We start from the raw sequence: 20109 nt of genomic DNA on the forward strand, positions 1-20109 counted from the left end.
GGGCGTACCGGGCTGGTGACACGCACCACTGGTTTGGTTCGAGGAGCAGGGACGGGCCGTACTGGACTGGGAACACGCACCACTGGTTTGGTGCGAGACGAAGACACGAGGTCTACCGGACTGGGAACTGTCGTTAGAGATCTCCGACTGTACCAGTCTTTTACTCTCCGCGCCCAGTCCTCCTCCAGTGAGGACTCCTCCTTGAGCCCCCACGAGTGCAGTGGTCGGGGCTCTTCTCTATCGATCCCCGACCACCCTTTTAGCCCCCCAAACATGTTTTATTGGGGCTGTCTCGCGGTCTTCCTCCTCAGCCGACGCCTTCTGTGTTCCTCTCCTGCTTGGGCCTCCTCCTTCGCCCAGGGTCCTTTTCCTGCCAAAATCTCCTTCCATGTCCAAAAACTCTTCCCCACCTGTGTCCAGGGTGTCTGCTGCTCCTGGGCACGCTACTTGGTCCGTTGTTGGTGGGATCTTCTGTCACGATCGTTGAGAGACGGGTCAGACCAAGGTGCAGCGTGGTGTGCGAACATGTTTATTTAACGAATAAACACTCACAACAAAACAACAAAACAACGTAATGTGACGTCCAAGGCTATACACAATACAAGCCAAACACAGGAACAAGATCCCACAACTAAGGAAGGCAAACTGGGCTACCTAAGTATGATCCCCAAACAGAGACAACGAGTGACAGCTGTCTCTGATTGGGAATCACACCCGGCCAAACATAGAAACACAACTCTAGATCCTAAACATAGAAAACATCACATAGATTCACACACCCTGACTCAACAAACAAGAGTTCCATACATCAGGGCGTGACAACTCTAGGCCTACTGTTGGTTTTGTCACAAAAACAATTGCTTAGGTAAAGGGAATGTGCCCACTCTGGTATTGGCATGTGCGCTCCAGCCAACAGCTCGCAGATACAGTGCGGGTTAGCCTACTACATGATGAGATTATTATGGACAAAAGTGCAAGATTATTTTTATTTGTCAAATGGCAGCCAAGCATCGATCATCATGTCCCTAGAATAAGACCCTCGATATTTATTGAAAGGATCATCAAGCTCAACACCCTGTGAAGTTCATCATTACTGATTTAATTTGTAGCCTAATGAACTGCATGCTTTCCCATGATGTCATGATATTTTTTATCCAACATGTCCTTTACTCGCATAAAAAGGTTGGATGGAAACCTGATTAATGTCAAGCGATTTTGAGGATGCTGGAATGCCAGTCCCTCCCATATGTTAGACCCACAGCCAGACTGGCCTGAATGATATTTTAGACAATTGTCTGCATGCCTAGAGAAAACTTTTGAAGTAGCCTAATCAGATTTGGAACACTGGCCTGAGGAGCGAAACATGAAAAGATGGTGATATCCGGTAGTTAGTGGGGAGTTGTAATCTGTAAATTACCTCGTTGACCCTCCGGAGGACCTTGAACAGCCCCACAAACCGCTCACATCAACACCATTATCCCAGAATACCTAGACCCACTCCAATTTGCATACCGCCCCAACAGATCCACAGATGATGCAATCTCTATTGCGTCCACACTGCCCTTTCCCACCTGGACAAAAGGAACACCTACGTGAGAATGCTATTCATAGACTACAGCTCAGCGTTCAACACCATAGTGCCCTCAAAGCTCATTACTAAGCTAAGGACCCTGTGACTAAACACCTCCCTCTGCAACTGGATCCTGGACTTCCTGACAGGCCGCCACCAGGTTGTAAGGGTAGGTAACAACACATCCACCATGCTGATCCTCAACACGAGGGTCCCTCTGGGGTGGGTGCTCAGTCCCCTCCTGTACTCCCTGTTCACTCATGACTGCATGGCCAGGCACGACTCCAACACCATCATTAAGTTTGCCGATGACACAACAGTGGTATTCCTGATCACTGACAATGACGAGACAGCCTATAGGGAGGAGGTCAGAGACCTGACCGTGTGGTGCCAGGATAACAACCTCTCCCTCAACGTGATCAAGACAAAGGAGATGATTGTGGACCATAACAAAAAAGAAGAGGACTGAGCACGCCCCCATTCTCGTCGACGGGTTCCAAGTTCCTTGGTGTCCACATCACCAACAATCTAACATGCTCCAAGCACACCAAGACAGTCGTGAAGAGGGCACGACAAAACCTATTCCCACTAAGGAGACTGAAAAGATTTGGCATGGGTCCTCAGATCGTCCACAGGTTCTACAGCTGCACCATCGAGAGCATCCTGACTGGTTTCATCACTGCCTGGTATGGCAACTGCTCGGCCTCTGACCGCAATGCACTACAGAGGGTAGTGCGTACGGCCCAGTACATCACTGGGGCCAAGCTTCCTGCCATCCAGGACCTCTATACCAGGTGGTGTCAGAGGAAGGCTCTAAAAATTGTCAAAGACTCCAGCCACCCTAGTCATAGACAGTTCTCTCTGCTACCGCACGACAAGCGGTACCGGAGCACCAAGTCTAGGTCCAAGAGGCTTCTAAACCACTTTTACCCCCAATCCATAAGACTCCTGAACATCTAATCAAATGGCTACCCAGACTATTTGCATCGACTAACCGATGCCCCCGCACATTGACTCGGTACCGGTACCCCTGTATATAGCCTCGCTATTGTAATTTGTACCGCTGCTCTTTAATTATTTTTTACTTTTATTTCGTATTATTTATAGTATTTTTTTGTGTGATTTTTTTTGGGTATTCTTTCTTAAAACTGCATTGTTGGTTAAGGGCTTGTAAGTAAACATTTCACTGTAAGGTCTACACCTGTTGTTTTCGGCGCATGTGACAAATACAATTTGATTTGATTTGATTTGTTCGCTGACCATCTGGGAGATGTCCTGATTAACTGCTGCTTCCATTTGGTGAGGTGGTATTCTGTAACGTCAACGCAGGGAGTCAGGAAGCAGGTGCAGTTAGTGAGTTTAATATGACCGAACATAGAATGATGCAAAACAAGAGAACCGTCTGACAAGGAAACATAACCAATACTGCCTGATAACAAAAGAGTGCTATATAAAGGTTAAGTAATCAGGGAGTAATGAAGTTTCAGGTGTGACTGATGATGAGACGCAGGTGTGCGTAAAGATGGGTTGCCAGGACCGGTGATTTAGTAGACCGGCGACATCGAGCGCCGGAGAGCGGGAGCTGGAGTAGACGTGACAGATTTAAAAAATTGTGACTGGTTGTGTTTATGCCACACATAGAAGGTAATACATTAAAACAGTTAAATGATAAATATTTAGGCTATGCTGAAGTGTTAGGTTCTAGGTGTTCGAGGAACAGCCACTCAGATTGGAGAGGAGGCAGAGCGCATAACTGGGCCTGCTGGGAGCATATGTTGCCACATGATTATAGGAGGACTTGGGAGAATGATGGTCTGCAACAGCCAGCGCATCTCAGTATCAGAAGTGAAAATACAGCCAGACTGGCCTGCTACTGTGGCTTTCTAGACCTTATTAACTGCCCAGAGTAGACCCACAACTGATCCAAATGGAATTAAACATTCAAATCACAGGGCTTTTGCACTATTATCCCAATGACATTTTCACTGCAGCCTGGAGTAGAATTTTGTACTCCCTTGAAAACAATAATGCAATTATTAATTGCATTGTTGTGTTGTGGGCTTGTCTACGTAGGATAATTGTATTGTCCCTAAACAAGATTAATAGTGGAGATTTTTTAGCTGCGTGTCTCATGTTTTAATTTTTTCTTTCATGAGATGAACCTGGCCTCTCTGCTGCTCAACTATTCCTATTTGTTCTTGTGGATTCATATTGCAAATTGATGCAGCTTTGAATGCTTTTATGTGTGGTACGATTGCTTGTTAGCCTGTTGCAGATCTGGACAAACAATCCACTATTGTCTCTATGAATGGTGGATAGAGGGCAGGATAGACAGTTAGACTGGTAGACTATATTGACCTGTGTTAGAGTAAAAGAGAGCGTAGTGCATGAGGGAAGTACCAAAACACTTTGATATAGGGGAGGCGCATATGAGGAAATTTGTCTAGGATGGAACAAAATTATAAAATAAAACCTGCAAAAGAGCTCATGTAAACCAGGGAAAAAATACACTACCCTCCCCTGTGCCCAATAAAAAAAACATAACCCTCCCCAATGCAACAAAAAAAAAGGGTTGACAACCCTCCCATATTTTAGACCCACATTTAAATCTGTCCTCCCCAATTAAGGTGCCACCAATCTCCTGTGGACTATGCCTATAGTTGACTACACCTATAGTTCATGTGTGTAGCCTATAATTGAGTCATTGAATATGTAGCCTAACATAAGCCATGCACATTACATAAAACAGACAGTATCTGTTTTAGCTTCAACAGCAATTACAGGCCTAATATACAGGAACCAAAAAAATCTGACTAAGCCTACAGTATATTATAATGAAGTCCTTGAATATGTAATATAACTCCTAAAACATTGTTTTAATTCAAGAGAAGGACACCTGATCCCACAGTATTATGCTCCCAATAACTCATCCTGATTGACTGAAGCAGGTCTAGAGAGAGGTAGCATGGGCCGTTTTCATAGAGAGACTAGCAGGATATCAGCATTCATGGGGACAATGGACCCTTAGCTTATTAGCACTACCTCTTCTAAATGGCAACCCTTGTACCTTATTAGCTGATACTAGGTCTGCTTCCCATAGGCCCTGGTCAAATTTAGTGCACTATGTAGGGAATAGGGTGCCACCTGGAGGACACCCACTAAGCCTACTGCATCTACATATCTCTCACTATGGGGCAATAACATGGACATACTGTATATCAATTGGTTACAGGTCAATACACCTTACCAGGCCCTTTAACCTCTATCTTATCCCGAGATGGATTTACCTTTAGACAGTGTTAATTAGCATGACCACAACTTCTGAATGACAACACTAACTAGTACCTTATCAGCTGATACTACCACAATATCCTACATTTTAGTCATTTAGCAAACGCTCTTATCCAGAGCAAGTTACAGGAGCAATTAGGGTTAAGTGCCTTGCTCAAAGGCACATCAACAGATTTTTCACCTAGTCGGCTCGGGGATTCAAACCAGCGACCTTTCTGTTACTGGCCGATAAGGCTCTGGTCAAAAGTAGTTTAATGCCTAGGGAATAGGTTGCCATTTGGGACGTAGTCCAACAGAGAGCAGGCCCAGGCTTAGCATGGTGGTTGACTCGTTGTCAATGAGAGCCACCACATTGCATTAGCATAGGAGAGTATCGGTGCCCAGAAGTCAATAGCAGGCTAACTGCTCTCTGCAGATAGATTAACTATTCAGAACAGGCAGGTGGTTAAAGAGCCTATTGTGTGTCAGCATACGCTGCTCTGGTAACACCATGATTGGACAATTCATTTGTCTGGGGCTGGACACACCATGGCCAGAGACCATACAATGACAAGGGCTGCAGGCTGGATGAGTACACACATTGGCCTACTACTGTATGTAGAAGGATATAAGGTTTCTCTGACTGAAGACAATGAATGAATCATCTTTTGTATTGGTCTTTTGAGCTCATGAAAGAGTACAAGATAAATGTTTGGTTAGACTTATAACTTTTAACTGGGTGGTTAATAAAGGCCTCATGTCGTGTTTAGGTCACTGGTAGGGTAATGAGTTCGCTTACAGTCAGTCAACTTCGGTACAACATACTATGGGGGAGTCACACTCTCACGCCTTTGGTTGAAGGATCTACAATCACGCCTGATAAGGGCCAATACAATCCGTGCCTCGCTGGAAGCCCCGCCTTCCACAGGTGATAAGCTTGAAGCTCCTGATTCAATCCTTCAATTATTCTGCTCCTTATCTCGGTGTGAACAGGAACGATTCACGCTACTAAAACAAACAATTGGAACACAAGACTATCTTAAGTTGCGCCAAATAAACTGTCCCTTAGTGGTAGAGCGTGCTCACCCCATAGACATTTGAGTAGCGTAAAAATCACTGGGGAAGCCAACCCTTAAAAATATGCCATATTGTGTTGTGATAATTGCGTTGTTTGCTCTATAACCTGTTACTTCATATGCCTTGACACTGTGATACAGTAGATAAGCCTAAGGCCGAGACAGTAAGAAGACACAGTGACAGAATACCAGGACGTGTACTGTTTCAAGCAGACCATCATAATCCCTGTGCCCAAGAACACTAAGGTAACCTGCCAAAAATGACTACAGACCCGTAACACTCACGTCTGTAGCCATGAAGTGCTTTGAAAGGCTGGTCATGGCTCACATCAACACCATTATCCCAGAAACCCTACACCCACTCCAATTTGCATACCGCCCCAACAGATCCACAGATGATGCAATCTCTATTGCACTCCACACTGCCCTTTCTCACCTGGACAAAAGGAACACTTACGTGAGAATGCAATTCATTGACTACAGCTCAGCGTTCAACACCATAGTGCCCTCAAAGCTCATCACTAAGCTAAACTAAACACCTCTGCAACTGGATCCTGGACTTCCTGACGGGCCGGCCCAGGTGGTAAGGGTAGGTAACAACACATCTGCCACGCTGATCCTCAACACGGGGGCCCCTCAGGGGTGAGTGCTCAGTCCCCTCCTGTACTCCCTGTTCACCCATGACTGCATGGCCAGGCACGACTCCAACACCATCATTAAGTTTGCTGACAACACAACAGTGGTAGGCCTGATCACCGACAATGATGAGACAGCCTATAGGGAGGAGGTCAGAGACCTGGCCGTGTGGTGCCAGGATAACAACCTCTCCCTCAACGTGATCAAGACAAAGGAGATGATCGTGGACTACAGGAAAAGCAGGATCGAGCACGCCCCCATTCTCATCGACGGGGATTTGGCATGGGTCCTCAGATCCTCAAAAAGTTATACAGCTGCACCATCGAGAGCATCCTGACTGGTTGCATCACTGCCTGGTATGGCAACTGTTCGGCCTCCGACCGCAAGGCACTAAAGAGGGTAGTGCGTACGGCCCAGTACATCACTGTGGCCAAGCTTCCTGCCATCCAGGACTTCTATACCAGGCGGTGTCAGAGGAAGGCCCTAAAAATTGTCAAAGACTCCAGCCACCCTAGTCATACACTGTTCTCTATGCTACCGCACAGCAAGCGGTACCGGAGCGCCAAGTCTACATCTAAAAGGCTTCTTAACAGCTTCTACCCCCAAGCCATAAGACTCCTGAACAGCTAATCAAATGGCTACCCGGACTATTTGCATTACCCCCCCCGTCCCACCCACCCCCTCTTTTACGCTGCTGCTACTCTGTACCGGTACCCCCTGTATATATCTTCGCTACTGTTATTTTACTGCTGCTCTTTAATTATTTGTTGTTTATTTTTATTTATTAAATTTTTTACTTATCCATTTTTTACTTAACACTTATTTTTCTTAAAAGTGCATTGTTGGTAAAGGGCTTGTAAGTAAGCGTTTCACTGTAAAGTCTGCACCTGTTGTATTCGGCGCATGTGACAATTACATGTTGATTAGATTAGATTTGATCAATGCTACGGGCGTCAAGAATGTCATACTCTTTCTGACCAGAGAGCATCAAATAGATACGCTTCACATACTGAGACAGAGGGGCGCTGTTTCGTTCTCTCGGATGCTTTAACCGGTGAGATACATTCAGCTTCTTGCGAATTGAAGGAAATGTATGAAACACAGAGAGACGACAGTACAATTATTTTGTATCTTTTATTTCTTTTTTTTTCTTGGTACATTTTTGGGGAAGCCTGGCTTCCCTTGGCATCCATGAATACATGCCACTTGGAAATTGTGTGCTGAAAGTTTGTATGGCTCTCATAAGCTTCCTTTTCACAAACAATTAGTTATTCCTCAAATTGCTTTGCCTGGCTATAGCAATAAATAAGTGTGTAAAGGACATCAATGCTGCTTGCTTGGCGAGTACCACTTTCTCGATTTGGCCCATACCTGGCGTGAACTCGGGACCACTGCCTCACAAACACACTTGACCGCCGATCGCGACACCTCAAAAGCTAGCTAATGAGGGGAAGCAAGCGAGACACTTCAGGCTGAGGAGTAAGTTTCACACATCCCAATGTGCTACATTCACCCCTCAAACTTACTCAACAGCGACTCCAGCACAACTGCAGATCTGGGTCACGGCACCACTGTAAAGGACATCACAGCTGGGGCGAACTCGGGACCTCTGCCTCACAAACCCACGTGAACGCCCTCCTTAAGCGTCTTAGCCGATCACGCCACCTCAAAAGCTAGCTAATGAGGCGACGCAAGCTGGACACTTCATGCTGAGGACTAAGTTTCACACATCCCCATGTGCTACACGTGCTCAGGCTGCCCTAGCTCAAATTAGTTTGTGTACGAGACTAGGGGACGGCTGGCACTGTTCCTCTACTAGTCCGCGTCGCAGGTTCTCTTGACAATCGTGTAGCATTCTTTAAGGGTCTTGCCGGTTCCGATAGTGACTTCTTCTCCCGGGTGCCCGTACCTCGGCTGAGTCTGAGTTGCGGGATGTGGTGATGGTTTGGGTCGTTGGTCGGGTCGAATGTCTCCCAGTTCCTGTGTGCTCTGTTGCCGATTATGGGAGGTTACTCGAAGAGAGGGTGACCAGGTTCTGTGGGTAGCCCCAGTTGCCTGTTTCTGGCTTGGTTAAGCACTGCTTGACTCTCTTCACAGAAGGGTCTGGTTCCCACCTCGGTGATCCAGTCCTATGCAGACTTTCGAGACCGGGCTAGCTAACAAGCGCTGCATAGCATGCTAGCCAGGTTAGCTAACCCGCCAAAGCGAGCTAGCTACTACTAGCTATTCCAGCCTCCCCACGGTGGAGTTGTTCGCTCTCTTGTTTAGTATACATAACGTTAAGTCACTTGGTTATTCTAAATGGACTGTGCTGCGGTCAAAGAAGCTAGCTAGCCTAGCTTTGAATAAAGAGCCTCCTGGCCAATGGCGGCTACCATGCATAACTTCCGGTGAATGACGCTTACTAGCGTTCCCCCGGCGCTATGGCAACCCTATTCCTATTTTAAATTCCTGGATTTGGAGTAAAGGAAGCGATAGTTGCATGCTCCTTCGATGAGGTAGCAGCCCCCGAGCAGCTGTGCCGCTCCACACAAACATAACTGTGATGCCAGTGCCCTGTGTTTTGTTATGGCAAATGAGGTACTACGCCAGCCGTTGCCGGACACCTCTGTGCCCATAAGGGGGCCGGGCTTCATGCAGGCTATACAGTCTCACAGAAGCACAACGTGTGTTGGAAGCTTGTCCATGTTTCATGCCCCTCTGGTACCCCGAGTTCAATGGTTTTCACTGGGTTCAAGGGGTATATCAATAATTTGGGCAATTTGCTCTCTTTCCACAAGGGGGCACCCCTCCCCTATATGTGGCGCATTACTGGAATTCATTGCTGATTCCTCCCTATGAGTTCTCTAGTGATACAGGTTATGGGCCCTGTAGGCGATTGGTGGTTGGTAGCGGAGTCGAGGGAACAAGCAGCGTTGGACACGACCATGCTGTTATCCCATACACAGTCTCTGTGGTTCATATGAACCCCAAAATGAGCTGTCTTTCTCCAGCTCAGTGCTTTTTTCCCCTGGGATTAGACATCGAATCGCCCCTGTCTGTTACCACAGAAAGGGGTCCATTTTTCAGAGCTGTCTGTCCCAATCTCAGCTAGGTTACAAGTCGCCAGTAGGCTAAGGCTGGTCGGTAAGGTAATCTCTATGACCTGGGTCTATTTTTAATCCGTGTGGTCCAGCGCTGGCTGCCAGCCAGTTACCGGAAACGCATCTTTCTGCCTAAACCGAGTGAGGCTCGTTGTGACAACAGTACCCCCTGGTGACACTGCCAATCGGGACACGTCACTTATTGTTGGAGTCCTTGTACCCAGAATGGGCCGGGCTTTGGGCAAACCTTGGCACGTAAGCACAGTTTTTTCGTGTTCACGTGTGTCAAAGTGTTGTGTCTCCCGCATGTGAGTTTGATGAAAAGTGTTCCTTCTCCATGTTCAGACACACGGTTGTCAAGAGTGGTGGAAATGGAAAAATAACCAATCTCTTCCAGTACACAAGGTGGTGCCCCGCCCCTTCAGATGGCACTTCACGGGAGGCTCGCTGTCTGCCCCAACAAATGGTGCGTAGTGTCACCCTGGATCACGTGAACAGTGGCGTCAGGGTACAGGCTACTGTTTGTTATGCATTCCCCCCCGCTTCTGCAGCAAGCAATCCGAGTGGTTCCTGTGTCAAAAATCCAGGATGGCTGGTACAGCCGGTATTTCCTGCTTCCGAAAAGGGACGGGACTTTGCGTCCCATTCTAGACCAACAAGCACCTCAGAGTCAACAAACTCAGAATGCTTACGAGCTGCCAGCTATTACAGCCGATTGGCTGGTGGCGGCGGAGTCGAGGGGGCAAGCAGTGTTACACACATCCATGCTACTGTCCCGTATTCAGTCTCTAGGCTTCATAAGAAACCAGAAAAGAGCTGACTGACTCCATATCGGCACATTCTGTTTCTGGATCTCGAGCTATCACTCTTTTCTATCCCCACGGAGGGTGTCCGGGTTTCCGGCTCTGCTTAGCCATATTTTCGCTCGGTCACACAGTGTGCTTTCGCTAGTGCCTATGCCAGCTGGGGATGATGGCTTCTGTGATGGATGTCGTTCCCGTGGGGCTATTGTTTGTGCCGCCCTTCCAGCGCTGAGTGCTAGCCACTCACCTGGACGAATATCACAGCCTAAGCCGGTTGCTTCGGGTGTCCCTGTCAGGCCTACAGGCCATGGTCCAGTGGTGGAACCCTCTGCTATTGTCAAGGGGCTCCCATTTGGCTGAGTTGTATCCTGCAAGGTGATCAAGACAGACGCATCCCCCCGAGGGTGGGGTGCGCTGTACGAAGGCAACTCGATTCGGGGGGTATGGACATTGGTGCGGAGTGCACTGCATATAAATTACTCAGAGCTCCTAACAGTGTATCTGGCGCTCAGGCATTTTCAGTGCTCTGTGAGGGACATCCTTATATTCCTAAAGGAGCTTTTTGAGCAGGGCTAGGCATTCTCCACGTTAAAAGCGTAAGTGGCCGCTATCCCAGTGTGTCATGTGGGAATTGACGAAGCCTCACCGGGGGCCCACTCCTTGGTTTTGCGGTTCCTGGAAGGTGTACGTTGTCTCAGACCGGTCTCTAAACCTATTGCGCCCACATGGGACTGGTTTTGGAGGCACTGTGTGCCGCCCCCTTTGAGCCTCTGGAGTCAGTGGATCTGAAGATCCTCTCCTACGAAACCTCCCTGCTCTTGGCTTTGGCCTCGGCTAAACATGTTGGGGACCTCCACGCATCATCCGTACACCCTTCCTGAACTCAGTTCGCCCTGGGCGACTAAGGTGACGTTGTGTCCAAATGCGGCCTTTGCCCTGAAAGTCGTGGCTATGTCTTATGGGTCCTTAGCTTTTGAGATATTTCCCTTTTTGCCTCCTCCGTTTGCTTCTGAAGAGCAGCAGAGGTTACATGCCCTGTGTCCGGTGCAGGCTTTACGCATGTACATTTAAAGGACCTGGGATATCCGGTTATGTGACCAGCTTTTTGTCTGTTTTGCTAATCCAGCTCTAAGCAGCGTCTCTCCCACTGGATCTCTGTGGCTATCTCCCTGGCATATAGCAACAAGGGGCAAGGGTTACCTAGCAGTGTACGTGCCCACTCCACCAGGAAACGAGGTACAACACCTGTTTGTCCCCGCGCCACCCGTTCCTGGGCTTTGTGAAGAGCGGTATTAAATTAAACATTTACATTACATTTAAGTCATTTAGCAGACGCTCTTATCCAGAGCAACTTACAAATTGGTGCATTCACCCTATAGCCAGTTGTCACACTCTGGCTCCGGGACTTTGTATTTGAGCCAGGGTGTATTCGTTTTGTTGGGTTTGGTTTGGTTATGTTGGGTATTTGAGTGTGCTTGGTTTTGGTTGTTCTTGTTAGTCATATGACTCCCAATCGGAGGTAACGAGTGTCAGCTGTCGGCTCGTTATCTCTGATTGGGAGCCATATTTAAACGTGTGTTTTCACCTTGTGATTTGTGGATTTTTGTTCCGTTTCGGTCAGTGTAACCGTGGACTTCATGAGTCGTCTTTTGTTTTGTAGTTAGATACTTTAAGTCAATAAAGTCATGTTTCTTGGACACGCTGCGCCTTGGTCTCCTTCGCTCCTAGACGACCGTGACAGTGTTTCTCAAAATGCATATTACTGCACTCCGTACATGCAAATTGGAGCACAGGAAAGTATGCAAGCTTCAACGGAAAGTATTTTTATTTATTTTTATCTTTATTTAACTAGGCAATTCAGTTAAGAACAAATTCCTATTTACAATGACGGCCTACACCGGCCAAACCCGGACGACGCTGGGACAATTGTGAGCCGCCCTATGGGACTCCCAATCACGGCCGGTTGTGTTACAGCCTGGAATCGAACCAGGTGGTCTGTAGTGATGCCTCAAGCACTGAGATGCAGTGCCTTAGACCGCTGCGCCCAGAAATATACACAGAAATATGACGCAACCATGTATAAAATTATAAACATTTCTTGAAATGTCTTGAAATTATTTGAGCTGAAGCGAGAGAAAATAAAGTCTGACTTCGGAATTAAATGTTGCCCATTAACATCTCATATGTTGCCTGAATACAATATTTTATCTCGATACGTTAATAAATACATGCTGTGTTAATTTTGGCATGTTTACCTGCCTACAATACCCACTGTAGTGTTCATAGATCCCATAGTAAGTCAATAGGGCTAACTGGCTAGCTACTACTGTTAGCTAGCCAGATAGCCACGAAGAATTGTTAGCTTGCTAGCTACCCACAAAGAGTTGACATCTATTTTGCATAACATTAGTTTTATGTCATCTACTACAAGACCATGGTGCTTGCCTACGGAGCTGTGAGGGGAACGGCACCTCCTTACCTTCAGGTTGTCCCACTGGCTATCATAAGCTGAATGCACCAATTTGTAAGTCGCTCTGGATAAGAGCGTCTGCTAAATGATGTAAATGTAAATGTACATTTTTGCCTGTTAAACTTTCTGATTAGCTAGATTATTCACATATATAGTTGAAGTCGGAAGTTTACATACACTTAGGTTGGAGTCATTAAAACTGGTTTTTCAACCACTCCACACATTTCTTGTTAACAAACTATCGTTTTGGCAAGTCGGTTAGGGCATCTACTTTGTGCATGACACAAGTAATTTTTCAAACAATTGTTTACAGACAGATTATTTCACTTATAATTCACTGTATCACAATCCCAGTGGGTCAGAAGTTTACATACACTAAGTTGACTGTGCCTTTAAACAGCTTGGAAAATTCCACAAAATTATGTCATGGCTTTAGAAGCTTCCGATAGGCTAATTGACATAATTTGAGTCCATTGGAGGTGTACCTGTGGATGTAATTCAAGAGCTACCTTCAAACTCAGTGCCTCTTTGCTTGACATCAAGGGAAAATCAAAATAAATCAGCCAAGCCCCCATGAAAAAAATTGCCTGAAGGTACCACGTTCATCTGTACAAACAATAGTACGCAAGTATAAACACCATGGGACCACGCAGCCATCATACCGCTCAGGAAGGAGACGCTTTCTGTCTCCTAGAGATTAACGTACTTTGGTGCAAAAAGTGCAAATCAATCCCAGAACAAAAGCAAAGGACCTTGTGAAGATGCTGGAGGAAACAGGTACAAAAGTATCTATATCCGCAGTAAAACGAGTCCTATATCGACATGACCTGAAAGGCCGCTCAGAAAGGAAGAAGCCACTGCTCAAAAACCGCCATAAAAAAGCAGACTACGGTTTGCAACTGCACATGGGGACAAAGATAGTACTTTTTGGAGAAATGTCCTCTGGTCTGATTAAACAAAAATAGAACTGTTTGGCCATAATGACCATCGTTATGTTTGGAGGAAAAAGGGGAAGACTTGCAAGCCGAAGAGCACCATCCCAACCGGGAAGCACAGGTGTGGCAGCATCATGCTGTGGGGGTGCTTGCTGCAGGAGGGACTGGTGCACTTCACAAAATAGATGGCATCATGCAGAAGGAAAATGATGTGGATATATTGAAGCAACATCTCAAGACATCAGTCAGGAAGTTAAAGCTTGGTCACAAATGGGTCTTCCAAATGGACAATGACCCCAAGCATACTTCCAAAGTTTTGGCAAAATGGCTTAAGGACAACAAAGTCATGGTATTGGAGTGGCCATCACAAAGCCCTGACCTCAATCCTATAGAAAATATGTGAGCAGAACTGAAAAAGCGTGTGCGAGCAAGGAGGCCTACAAACCTGACTCAGTTTCACCAGCTCTGTCAGGAGGAATGGGCCAATATTCACTCAACTTATTGTGGGAAGCTTGTGGAAGGCTATCTGAAACGTTTGACCCAAGTTAAACAATTGAAAGGCAATGCTACCAAATACTAATTGAGTGTATGTAAACTTCTGGCCCACTGGGAATGTGATGAAAGAAATAAAAGCTGAAATAAATTATTCTCTCTACTATTATTCTGACATTTCCCATTCTTAAAATAAAGTGGTGATCCTAACTGACCTAAGACAGAATTTATACTAGGATTAATAGTCAGGAATTGTGAAAAACTGACTTTAAATGTATTTGGCTAAGGTGTATGTAAACTTCCGTCCCAAAAGGCTATCACTGCGCTTTCAACCATTTACAAGCACAACAAAGTTCAAATGGGAATACAATGTCAGATATTTTGTTTATTTATACAACAGATTAATGTGTTATCACTGTGCGTCATCTAACAGTATAACTAAATGACCAGGATGGCAGTTGAGATTACATTAAATGGTGCAAGTGATGTAGTTCGAGATTCTGCACAGATTATTACAGCAATTGTGAATCTCAACAGACCATATTTTAAGGTTGAATGTTACATTAGTTTGTAAGATGGCCTTAACTTTAGGCTATTTACTGTTTTACAAAAATAATATTGAATTGTGTTTGGTTGGTTGGCAACGTAACTAAATATCAACATTTAAAGGAGATGTGTCTACTGCTTGGAAAGATCCATCTGAGCCACTGGCTTAATCCAATTATTTAACACTAGAACCGCCATAGACCAACTGCCACTGACGTTTGATTTTGTAAAAAAAAGAATTTGCATTAAAAAAACATATATCCTGCTCATTTGTCAGAATTTGGAAATCCAAACTTTTTTACCTGTTTCTTTTTTCACATCTATTCCTAACTTAATCCACCAAGACAATGTGCTTTAGGACATTGGTTCCCAGCCAGGCGCTAATGCTTCTCTCTCTCCTCACTTAATGAATGACAAATGGATGAATGGGCGATTATTGTGCACCTTCACAGTTGAATTTAAATTAGGCCTAACTGAATGATAACAAGGGTGAAGAGGTTGTTTAATTTAGAAAGACAATAGTGTAATTATGAGTTTGTGTTATGCCTTTTTATCAGCAGCAAATAATTTGACAGCGCACCGTGCGGGTTGATACCATTCTCTTTTACGTATTACTTTGTAAAAATAAGCTGTTATGGGACGGTTTTATTTACTATAACTCTATTACTAATCAAATGTATTGCAAAGGGAAACCAAAACATGCTACACGTTGCAGTAGGCCTTTAAAATAATGCAAAACATATCCTTGACTCTATCCAGCGCCTCAAACGATGCCAGCCCACTGAATGAATGACAAATGGATGGAATGAGCGATAATTGTCCAAGTTACTTCACAATCGAATTTAAATTAGACCTAACTGAAGCATGAGGGTGAAGAGGTTGATTTAATTTAGCACAACAATAGTGTAATGATTAGTTTGTGTTGTGCCTATTTGTCAGCGTTGGCGCTCATGTTAATAAGTTGACCGCGCGCCTTGCATGTTTATACCATTGTCATTTACGTTTTACTTTGTAAAAAGAAGCTGTTACAGGATTGTTTTATTTACTGTAACTCTATTGATAATCAATGTCATTGTAAGGGAAACGAAAACATGCAATGTGTTGCAGTAGGCCTTTAGTATAATGCAAAACATAGCCTTGACTCTATCCAAGTTGATGAGCGGGAAACAAACGATGCCTGTCAACCTGCACAGCCGGCCCATCTAAACTACACCTAAACTATAGCAAAACGAATTTCACTCATAATAAGAGTTAACCTATAGACAAGATTAAATTGACAATAATCTGATGAGTGACAATATTAGGCCTGTCAGTTGTCAAATTGTACATGAAGAGATGGGCGCATCTTGTAATTGACAGATGCAGGGAAAGGAGCATCGCTTTATCAAATCCTCCTTCAGTCACATGCAGGTAAAACATTGATTTCTATATGGTATCTGAAAGAGCATATTCTGCAGTTTCTATAACACTTACCTTTGTCAAATAAATCTCAAAATTCAAGAGGTGCAGCTCTTTTTCCAAATTGCACTTTTTCCAAGAATATCCGTGCTGTCCATGCATTCAGCACATTGCCACTCGTGCAGCAGCATTGCTCTGGCTACTATTAACTAGTAACATAATAAACCTAAATTACAATATGCTATTCTCTCGTCATTGGATGAATGGGAGCTAGACACCAGATAGAAACTGATAATGGTGTTTGTCACTTCAGTTAAGTTTTGGTTAGCCGCCGATGTCGAAATCAAGTTCTTGCTGAATGGCTTTCCACATGAAACCAGGCCAGCGACTGAGCGACTGTCTGAGACTGTGATTTTGAGACTCATGGAGCCTTACATGGGCAAAGGCAGAAATGTGACCATGGAAAACTTCTTCACATCAATTTCCCTGCAGACAAGGGAATTTTTATTTTATTTTTGGTTGAGTTGGAGATGTGAATCCAATATATGCTTTTTTAACTAATCGACAAGTTAATAGGCTATTTATTGTATTTCAAAAGTGATGTTGAATTGTATTTGGTTGTCAACGCAACCAAATATCAACATCTGAAGAAGATGTCTCTTCTGCTTGGATATTTCTATCTGTGCCCCTGACTTAGTCTGGCTTTAATTCCAGTTTGTCTACAAATTAATAATTTACAGTGCATTCGGAAAGTATTCAGACCCCTTGACTTTTTCCACATTTTGTGACATTACAGCCTATTTCTAAAATGGATTCAATTGTCCCCCCAATTGTCCCCCCCTCCCCTCATCAATCTACACACAATAGCCCATAATGACAAAGCAAAAATAGTTTTTTTTGCTAATTTATTAACAGTTAAAAACTGAAATATCACATTGACATCAGTATTCAGACCCTTTACTCAGTACTTTGTTGAAGCACCTTTGGAAGCGATTACAGCCTCGAGTCTTCTTGGGTATAACGGTACAAGCTTGACACACCTGTATTTGGGGAGTTTCTCCCATTCTTTTCTGCAGATTGTCTCAAGCTCTGTCAGGTTGGATGGGGACCGTCGCTGCACAGCTATTTTCAGATCTCTCCAGAGATGTTCAATCGGGTTCAAGTCCGGGCTTTGGCTGGGCCACTCAAGGAAATTCAGAGACATGTCCCGAAGCCAATCCTGCGTTGTCTTGGCTGTGTGCTTAGGGCCGTTGTCCTATTGGAAGGTGAACCTTCGCCCCAGTCTGAGGTTCTGAGCGCTCCTGAGCAGGTTTGTATCAAGGATCTCTCTGTACTTTGCTCCGTTAATCTTTGCCTCGATCCTGACAAGTCTCCCAGTCCCTGCCGCTGAAAAACATCACTACAGCATGATGATGCCACCACCATGCTTCACCGTAGGGATGGTGTTAGCTTTCTTCCAGACGCAACGCTTGGCATTCAGGCCAGAGAGATACATTTTAGTTTCATCAGACCAGAGAATCTTGTTTCTCATGGTCTGAGAGTCTTTAGGTGCCTTTTGGCCACTCTACCATGAAGGCCTGATTGGTGGAGTGCTGCAGAGATGGTGGTCCTTCTGGAAGGTTCTCCCATCTCCACAGAGGAACTCTAGAGCTCTGTCAGAGTGACCATCAGGTTCTTGCTCACCTCCCTGACCAAGGCCCTTATCCCCTGATTGATCAGTTTGGCCGGGTGGCCAGCTCTAGGAAGAGTATTGGTGGTTCCAAACTTCTTCCATTTAAGAATGATGGAGGCCACTGTGTTCTTGGGGACCTTCAATGCTGCAGACATTTTTTTGTACCCTTCCCCAGATCTGTGCATCGACACAATCCTGTCTCGGAGCTCTACGGACCATTCCTATGACCTCTTGGCTTGGTTTTTGCTCAGACATGCACTGTCAACTGTGGGACCTTATATAGCCAGGTGTGTGCCTTTCCAAATCATGTCCAATCAATTTAATTTACCACAGGTGGACTCCAGTCAAGTTTGTAGAAACATCTAATGGATGATCAATGGAAACAGGATGCACCTGAGCTCAATTTCGAGTCTCATCGCAAAGGATCTGAATACTTATGTAAATAAGGTATTTCTGTTTTTTAATTTTAATAAATGTTTAAAAGATTCTAAAAACCTGTTTGTGCTTTGTCATTATGGGGTATTGTGTGTAGATTACTGAGGAGTTTTAAAAAATGTAATCCATTTTAGATTAAGGCTGTAACGTAAGAAAATGTGGAAAAAGTCAACGGGTCTGAATACTTTCCGAAGGCACTTTATTTAGTTGAAATCTGAGTTTAATTGAAACAATAGCTGTTGATTACTTTTCAAATGCTATATAGGCCTAAATACACTACATGACCAAAAGTATGTGGACACCTGCTCGTCGAACATCTCATTCCAAAATCATGGGCATTAATGTAGAGTTGGTCCCCCCTTTGTTGCTATAACAGCCTCCGCTCTTCTGGGAAGGCTTTCCACTAGATGTTGTAACATTGCTGCGGGGACTTGCTTCCATTCAGCCACGAGTATTAGTGAAGTCGGGCACTGATGTTGGGCAATTAGGGCTGGCTCACAGTCGGCGTTCCAATTCATCGCAAAGGTGTTCAATGGGTTTGAGGTCAGGGCTCTGTGCAGGCCAGTCAAGTTCTTCCACACCGATCTCAACAAACCATTTCTGGATGGACCTCGCTTTGTTCATGGGGGCATTACATTTACGTCATTTAGCAGACGCTCTTATCAGAGCGACTTACAAATTGGTGCATTCACCTTATGATAGCCAGTGGGACAATCACTTTACATTTTTCTATTTAAAAAAAATATATTTTTCTAATTATTTAATTCTTAATTTTTAGAGTATATTTATAATTTTTTCCTAATCATTTATTTATGTATATTTCTTTTTTTGTGGGGGTGGGGTAGGGGGGTTAAAATGATTACTTTTATACTATCCCAGGTATTCCTTAACGAGGTAGGGTTTCAAGTGTCTCCGGAAAGTGGTCAGTGTCTCCGCTGTCCTGGCGTCGTGAGGGAGCTTGTTCCACCATTGGGGTGCCAGAGCAGCGAACAGTTTTGACTGGGCTGAGCGGGAACTGTGCTTCCGCAGAGGTAGGGGGACCAACAGGCCAGAGGTGGAAGAACGCAATGCCCTCGTTTGGGTGTAGGGACTGATCAGAGCCTGAAGGTAAGGAGGTGCCGTTCCCCTCACAGCTCCGTAGGTAAGCACCATGGTCTTGTAGTAGATGCAAGCCTCAACTGGAAGCCAGTGGAGTGTGCGGAGGAGTGGGGTGATGTGAGAGAACTTGGGAAGGTTGAACACCAGACGGGCTGCAGCATTCTGGATGAGTTGTAGGGGTTTAATGGCACAGGCAGGGAGTCCAGCCAACAGCGAGTTGCAGTAATCCAGACGGGAGATGACAAGTGCCTGGATTAGGACCTGTGCCGCTTCCTGTGTAAGGTAGGGTCGTACTCTGCAAATGTTGTAGAGCATGAACCTACAGGATCGGGTCACCACTTTGATGTTAGCGGAGAACGACAGGGTGTTGTCCAGGGTCACGCCAAGGTTCATTGTCATGCTGAAACAGGAAAGGGCCTTCCCCAAATTTTTGCAACAAAGTTGGGAGCACAGAATCGTCTGGAATGTCATTGTATGCTGTAGCGTTAAGATTTCCCTTCACTGGAACTAAGGGACCTAGCCCGAACCATGAAAAACAGCCCTAGAACATTATTCCTCCTAAACCAAACTTTACAGTTGGCACTATACATTGGGGCAGATAGCATTCTCCTGGCATGTTTCCACT

At 45.1% G+C, this 20109-nt stretch overlaps 1 protein-coding gene across 1 annotated transcript in view; it reads left to right on the top strand.

The window, feature by feature from the left end:
- The window catches only part of LOC121548505 (neurexin-3b-like), a 518873-nt gene that overhangs the window by 6365 nt on the left and 492399 nt on the right, over window positions 1–20109 (top strand). The gene's annotated exons all lie outside the window — the stretch shown is intronic.

The sequence above is a fragment of the Coregonus clupeaformis genome, chromosome 33 (genome assembly GCF_020615455.1).
Source record: "Coregonus clupeaformis isolate EN_2021a chromosome 33, ASM2061545v1, whole genome shotgun sequence".
Taxonomy (NCBI): domain Eukaryota; kingdom Metazoa; phylum Chordata; class Actinopteri; order Salmoniformes; family Salmonidae; genus Coregonus; species Coregonus clupeaformis.